This window comes from Mirounga leonina, unplaced genomic scaffold, assembly GCF_011800145.1.
Source record: "Mirounga leonina isolate KUSES-001 unplaced genomic scaffold, KU_Mleo_1.0 Mir_154, whole genome shotgun sequence".
NCBI lineage: Eukaryota > Metazoa > Chordata > Mammalia > Carnivora > Phocidae > Mirounga > Mirounga leonina.
Window position 1 is genome coordinate 9,074,997 of NW_023270389.1, and position 6,657 is coordinate 9,081,653.

A 6,657-nucleotide genomic window follows, 5' to 3' on the forward strand; every position below is an offset into this window, starting at 1 on the left:
GATCCCAGGGTCCTGGGATTGAGCCCCACATCGGGCTCCCTGCTCAGCGGGAAGCCTGCTTCTCTGTCCGCCTGCTTCTCCCCCTGCTTGTGCTCTCTCTCTGACAAATAAATAAATAAAATCTTTTTAAAAAATAAATTAAAAAAAGCAAAGAACTGTGAGTATAGCAGAAACCTTTCTGTGTTAACAAAATTTTACATAAAGAGATGAATACAGATTTGCAGCTACTCGTAGATTTTTTTTTTTTTTCCTAATTTACAGAGGCTACTTCAAGGCCATCTGAAACAACAAACATAGCGGGAAGGCAATAAATACCCTTACTCTGATCTTTGCCTTAGAGCCTGGTTCTCGGACTGAGAAGTTTAATGGGGGGGAGGGGGAGAGGATGAGCAAGGATGTTTTTTTCTTTTTTTTTTAGATTTTATTTATTTATTTGAGAGAGAGAGAGCATGCATGCACAAGCAGAAGGAGCGGCAGCGGGAGAGGGAGAAGCAGGCTCCCCGCTGAGCAGGGAGCCCTATGTGAGACCCGATCCCAGGACCCTGAGATCATGACCTGAGCCCAAGGCAGACGCTCAAATGACTGAACCACCCAGGCATCCCAGCAAGGATAGTTTTTATCTCTTGCAATTTGAGGTACAATCCAGAGATGCCTCCAATTCTGAATTTTATCTATTCTATCTGGTCCTTTTCTGCTTGAAAATGAGTTAGCTCTTGGCTGAATGCATCTCTTATAATTCAGGTCTGCAATCCCTTATCCATAAATCTGAAACCAAAAAAGCTCTGAGAAAGAAAAATTTTTCTGTAGCTCATTCCTGTAACTCTGTGGTGGTGAAACTTGACCTAAATTGATGTGAGCTATTTATTTATCTTTCTTAGTATGAATAATCATACATCTCACTGCAGAAACAGGAATGTGTTTGATTTTAGGGTGCTGCTGGGGCGTTTTGTACTATACAGTACATGCCCTCTTAACTTCCTAAATTTAGAAAAATCCTGAATCCTCATAAGCATCTAGCTCCAAAGTGTTTGGACCTGTACCTTGCTAAAAGCAGCAAGCAGCTGCCAACTCACCCTAAAATTCTGGTTCTTTCCAACTTCTCCCATAATTATAGGTTCATGAGGAATCTATATTTGCCTTCCTGGTTTTCTCAGGCAGTGTTTTACCAACTGTATTTCCCCCACATGGCAGGAATCTGCCTCACTGCATGTTGCCCAACTGCTAAATCAATTGCTACATATTTTGGATTTTTATTATGGTGGCCCTCCATTCCTGGTGCTAAATTGTTGTTTTTTTTAAGAGGGAGAGCACGTGAGCATGGGTGGGGCGGCAAAGGGAGAGGGAGTGGGAGAGAGTGCATCTTAAGCACGCCCCACACTCAGCATGGAGCTGATGTGGGGCTCAAACTCACGACCCTGAAATCATGACTTGAGCAGAAACCAAGAGTCTGACGCTTAACCAACTGAGCCAACAGGCGCCCCTCTTGGTTCTAGTTTCTATATATTTAGAATAGCCTAAACTGCTATAATAAATAGAACACCAAATGAAATGGCTCAAAGTAAACCCTTCCTTCTCGCTCATGTGACATTCTGCAGAAGCTATTCCAGGTTGGCAAGAAGCTCTCTTCCACATAGTCCCTGCAGGGACCCAGGCAGACAGTAGCTCTGCCCCACAAGGTTACCCGGGTCATCACCACTCTAGCTTGAGAGCAGTGGGGAAGGCAAATGCAAGCAGTTGTACGGGTCAGGTCTGGAAAGAGCACACCTCACTTTTGTTTACATTCCATTAGGGAGAACTCACTCACACAGCCACACCTAACTATATGAGAATTTAAGAAACGTAGTGTAGCTGGACAGTCCTTGTGAGCTACCATTGATGAACAGCCAAACATTTCTGACCATGTTCATTCCAGCCAGGAATGAGTCTGGCTAGATTGTTGTTTGGGATTTTTAGGGATATGGAAGGGAGAGGACCAGTGGTCATCTGCTAAGGGCAAGGGATGATACTAGGGAAAATCTGGAAGAGAGTGAAATGAGAGTAGTTGTGGCACATGAGAAATATGAACAGAGGTGGAAGAGAAAGCTGTTAGATCTATTACTAGCTCTTCCTCCTTTGTTGAAACCTCCAAATGTCGAAAAGCCCAATAATAGAGACCTCGGTCCTAAACTTCATACTATTCCCTCTACATGTGATTTTAGATACCATCCATGTGTCTTTGATTTCCAAACGTGTATCTCAAGCTCAGACCTGAGAGCCAGGCTCTTACACCAACTCTATCTTCCGAATATCTAAAGGGCATCCCAAAAATAAGGTGCAGTTGGAGAGACTGGCTAATTGTTCCCCAAATCCTCTTCACCTTGAGCACCCAGATAAGCATTTCCCAGCTTCCCACGCAGCTAGATGAAGCTGGAGAGCCTGGCAGATCAAAAGGTAGAAAGATTGATGAATAAATGTATAAAACATTATCCACTGAATACACACAGTGAACTCTTTTGTGAACAAAGAAAAATCTACTGTGTTCAGCCATTCCTGTTTTAAAGTTATCTGTCCAGCAGCAGTTAGCCTACCCAGACTACAGATGTCCAAAACTGAACTTGACCCTCCTACCCAAATTCCTTCCCCCACCGACCTCCTCTACCTCGATAATTCATGCCTTTTTCCATTCTGTTGCTGAGAACAGAAGCTTTGATTTCTTTCTTTTCCTTACCCACACATTCAGCCCTTGCTTTGTTCTGTTATTCCAGTCTTCCTAAAATAACAAACAAACCCAAACTCACAGTGAGTTACAATAAATATTTATGCCTCACACACAAGTCTGCTGGCTGGCTGTGACGAAGCTAGGAGGCTTTGCTAACCTTGGTTGAGTTCAGCCCAGTTTGACTCCAGATTGCAAGGCAGGTTTGGGTCTGCCAAGCCATGAGTCTCATTTTGGGACTCAGAGTAAAGAAGCAATGGTTTCCTAAAAGACAGTCTCTTCAACAAATCGTGTTGGGAAAATTGGATAGCCACATGCAGAAGAATGAAACTGGACCATTTTCTTAGACCACACACAAAAATAGACTCCAAATGGGTGAAAGACCTCAATGTGAGACAGGAGTCTATCAAAATCCTAAAGGAGAACACAGGCAGCAACCTCTTTGACCTCAGCCGAAGCAACTTCTTCCTAGAAACATCGCCAAAGGCAAGGGAAGCAAGGGCAAAAATGAACTATTGGGACTTCATCAAGACAAAAAGCTTTTGCAAAGCAAAGGAAACAGTCAACAAAACCAAAAGACAACCGACAGAATGGAAGAAGATATTTGCAAATGACATATCAGATAAAGGGCTAGTATCCAAAATCTATAAAGAACTCATCAAACTCAACACCCAAAGAACAAATAATCCAATCAAGAAATGGGCAGAAGACATGAACAGACATTTTTCCAAAGAAGACATCCAAATGGCCAACAGACACATGAAAGAGTGCTCAATATCGCTCAGCATCAGGGAAATGCAAATCAAAACCTCAATGAGATACCACCTCACACCAGTCAGAATGGCTAAAATTAACAAGTCAGGAAACGACAGATGTTGGCGGGGATGCGGAGAAAGGGGAACCCTCCTACACTGTTGGTGGGAATGCAAGCTGGTGCAACCACTCTGGAAAACAGTATGGAGGTTCCTCAAAAAGTTGAAAATAGAGCTACCATGTGATCCAGCAATTGCACTACTGGGTATTTACCCCAAAGATTCAAAAGTAGGGATCTGAAAGGGTACGTGCACCCCGATGTTTATAGAAGCAATGTCCACAATAGCCAAACTGTGGAAAGAGCCAAGATGTCCATCGACAGGTGAATGGATAAAGAAGATGTGGTATATATATACAATGGAATATTATGCAGCCATCAAGAGGAATGAGATCTTGCCATTTGCAACGACGTGGATGGAACTGGAGGGTACTATGCTGAGCGAAATAAGTCAAACAGAGAAAGACATGTATCATATGACCTCACTGATATGAGGAATTCTTAATCTCAGGAAACAAACTGAGGGTTGCTGGAGTGGGGGGTGGGGTGGGAGGGATGGGGTGACTGGGTTATAGACACTGGGGAGGGTATGTGCTCTGGTAAGCGCTGTGAATTGTGCAAGACTCAGATCTGTACCTCTGAAACAAATAATGCAATATATGTTAAGAAAAAAAAAAAGAAGAAGAAGAAGAAGAAGGTAGCAGGAGGGGAAGAATGAAGGGGGGGAATCGGAGGGGTAGACAAACCATGAGAGACGATGGACTCTGAAAAACAAACTGAGGGTTCTACAGGGGAGGGGGGGAGGATGGGTTAGCCTGGTGATGGGTATTAAAGAGGGCACGTTCTGCATGGAGCACTGGGTGTTATACGCAAACAATGAATCATGGAACACTACATCTAAAACTAATGATGTAATGTATGGGGATTAACATAAGAATAAAAAAATTAAAAAAAAAAAAAAGAACCAATGGTTTCCTGACATGTGCTCTTTTTTCATGGTGGGAGGGGCAGAGGCACAAGAGATAGCAGAAATTTCCCAGGCCTCATTGAAATCTCAGTCACAATCTGTGATTATCTTGTTTTTATTGATAGTTTCCCCCATTAAAATCTAAGTCCTCTTAGTGCCTGGCCTCTAATAGGCACTTCTGTTTATTAAATTAATGTTAAGTAAGAGCATTCTGGAAGTGGTTTGAGGCTAGACTGCTCAGGATCTTGCCATGCCATGTTTGAGAGTCTGGACTTCATCCTGAGGGCATTAATCAGCCATCAAAGAGGTCTGCTTTAGAAAGGTAACTATGATGGTAGTTGGGTGATGAATTTTAAAAGAGAAACCAGTTCAAAGGTTACTGTAATAGTCTAGATCAGAGGATAGTTAAGGCCTAAACAAAGGCATAGGGACCAGTAAGGAGACTGCTTTGAGGTGCCATCATCAAGAGTCAGTAATAATACCACGTATTAAGTGCCTACAGTAGGCCCAGACTCTGTGCCATCTTCGTTTGTTTGTTTTTTTAAGATTTTATTTATTTATTTGACAGAGAGAGACACGGCGAGAGAGGGAACACAAGCAGGGACAGAGGGAGAGGGAGAAGCAGGCTTCCCGCCAAGCAGGGAGCCCGATGCGGGGCTCGATCCCAAGACACTGAGATCATGACCTGAGCCGAACCGACTGAGCCACCCAGGTGCCCCCTCCATGCCATCTTCGTAACAGGCGAGCAAAGCAGGTGTCAGTGCAGCAAATTTGCATATACGAGGGCAAAACAAGTTTCGGAGAACGTATATAATCTCCCCCAGAATCACACGGCTAAATAAATGGCTATTCTGGGATTCTATCTGATTCCCAAGCCCAAGGAATGAAGCCAGGTTTCTAGCTAAGGTAATTCCTTAGATGATGTCCTTTGCCGAAATGCATAAAGTTCTGATGGGAAAGATCGTGAATATGGCTTTGGACACCTGGTGAGAAGCCTGTAATACGGTAAATGGTTCTTCATGAAACAGAAACTGATTCTGGCTGACCTGCTGAAAAGGATATTTCTTGGAAGACTGGGGGGGTGGGTGGCTCACAGAGTCAGTGATAGGCTGGAGATACAGGCTTCACAAAAAGGGAGTTCCGGAGGGCTAGGCAACGGGAACCAGTTGTTCACACATTCTTCCCTCCCTGTTTGTCTTGCTACAGTCCACACTCTGTTTGTAATCTTCGTCCCACTGGTCTTGTTTTCAGTAAAGTCTGGTCAAGCCAGCTCCACCTCCTTCTTCTCCCACCAGGGCCTCCCCTGTAATGAGATTTTTTTAAAAAGTCCTGCCCGAGTGGTGAAGTGCTTGTCCGTGGTCAGAGATGACTGGGGGAGGGGACTGAATTAATGCTTCTGTTCTTCAATCATTCCTTTACCACCTCCGGCTGCCTTTTTTTTTTTTTTTTTAAGATTTTATTTATTTATTTGACAGAGAGAGAGAGAGTATAAGCAGTGGGGAGTGGTAGGCAGAGGGAGAAGCAGGCTCCCCGTTGAGCAGGGAGCCCGATGCGGGACTTGATCCCAGGACCCTGGGATCATGACCTGAGCCGAAGGCAGACGCCCAACCAACTGAGCCACCCAGGCGCTCCCCAGGCTGCCTCTTCCTATTAAACATAAACAGTGTCTTACTGGGTTCCAGCTGCTACAACGAAAATACCATAAGTTAGGTGGCTTAAACTGGAAACTTTTATTTTTCTAAGTTCTGGAAGCGGAGAAGGTCAAGATCAAGGTGCCAACAGATTCAGTGTCTGATGAGAGCCTGCTTCCTGGTTCATAGACTGCAGTCTTTTTGCTGTGTCCTCACATATAGAAAGGCTAAGGGAGCTCTCTAGGGTCTTTTATAAAGGCACTAATCCCATTCATGAGGAGCCCACCCTCATGGCCTAATCACCTCCCAAGGCCCCATTTCCAAATACCCTCGTATTAGGGACTGGGTTTCAACACAGTAACTGGGAGGACACAGTCTCTGAGCAGCAAAGGGGAAATTTTCCCCTCCCGAATGCAGAACTGCTTTCCTGCTTTCTTCCTTTCAACGCCCAACAAAACAAGCCCTTTACGCTCAACATGCCAGAAACTTCCAAAACATAAGCCCTTCTTGTACCTAAGGAGAAGTTGAAGGCATGGGAATGAAAACTGCTCAA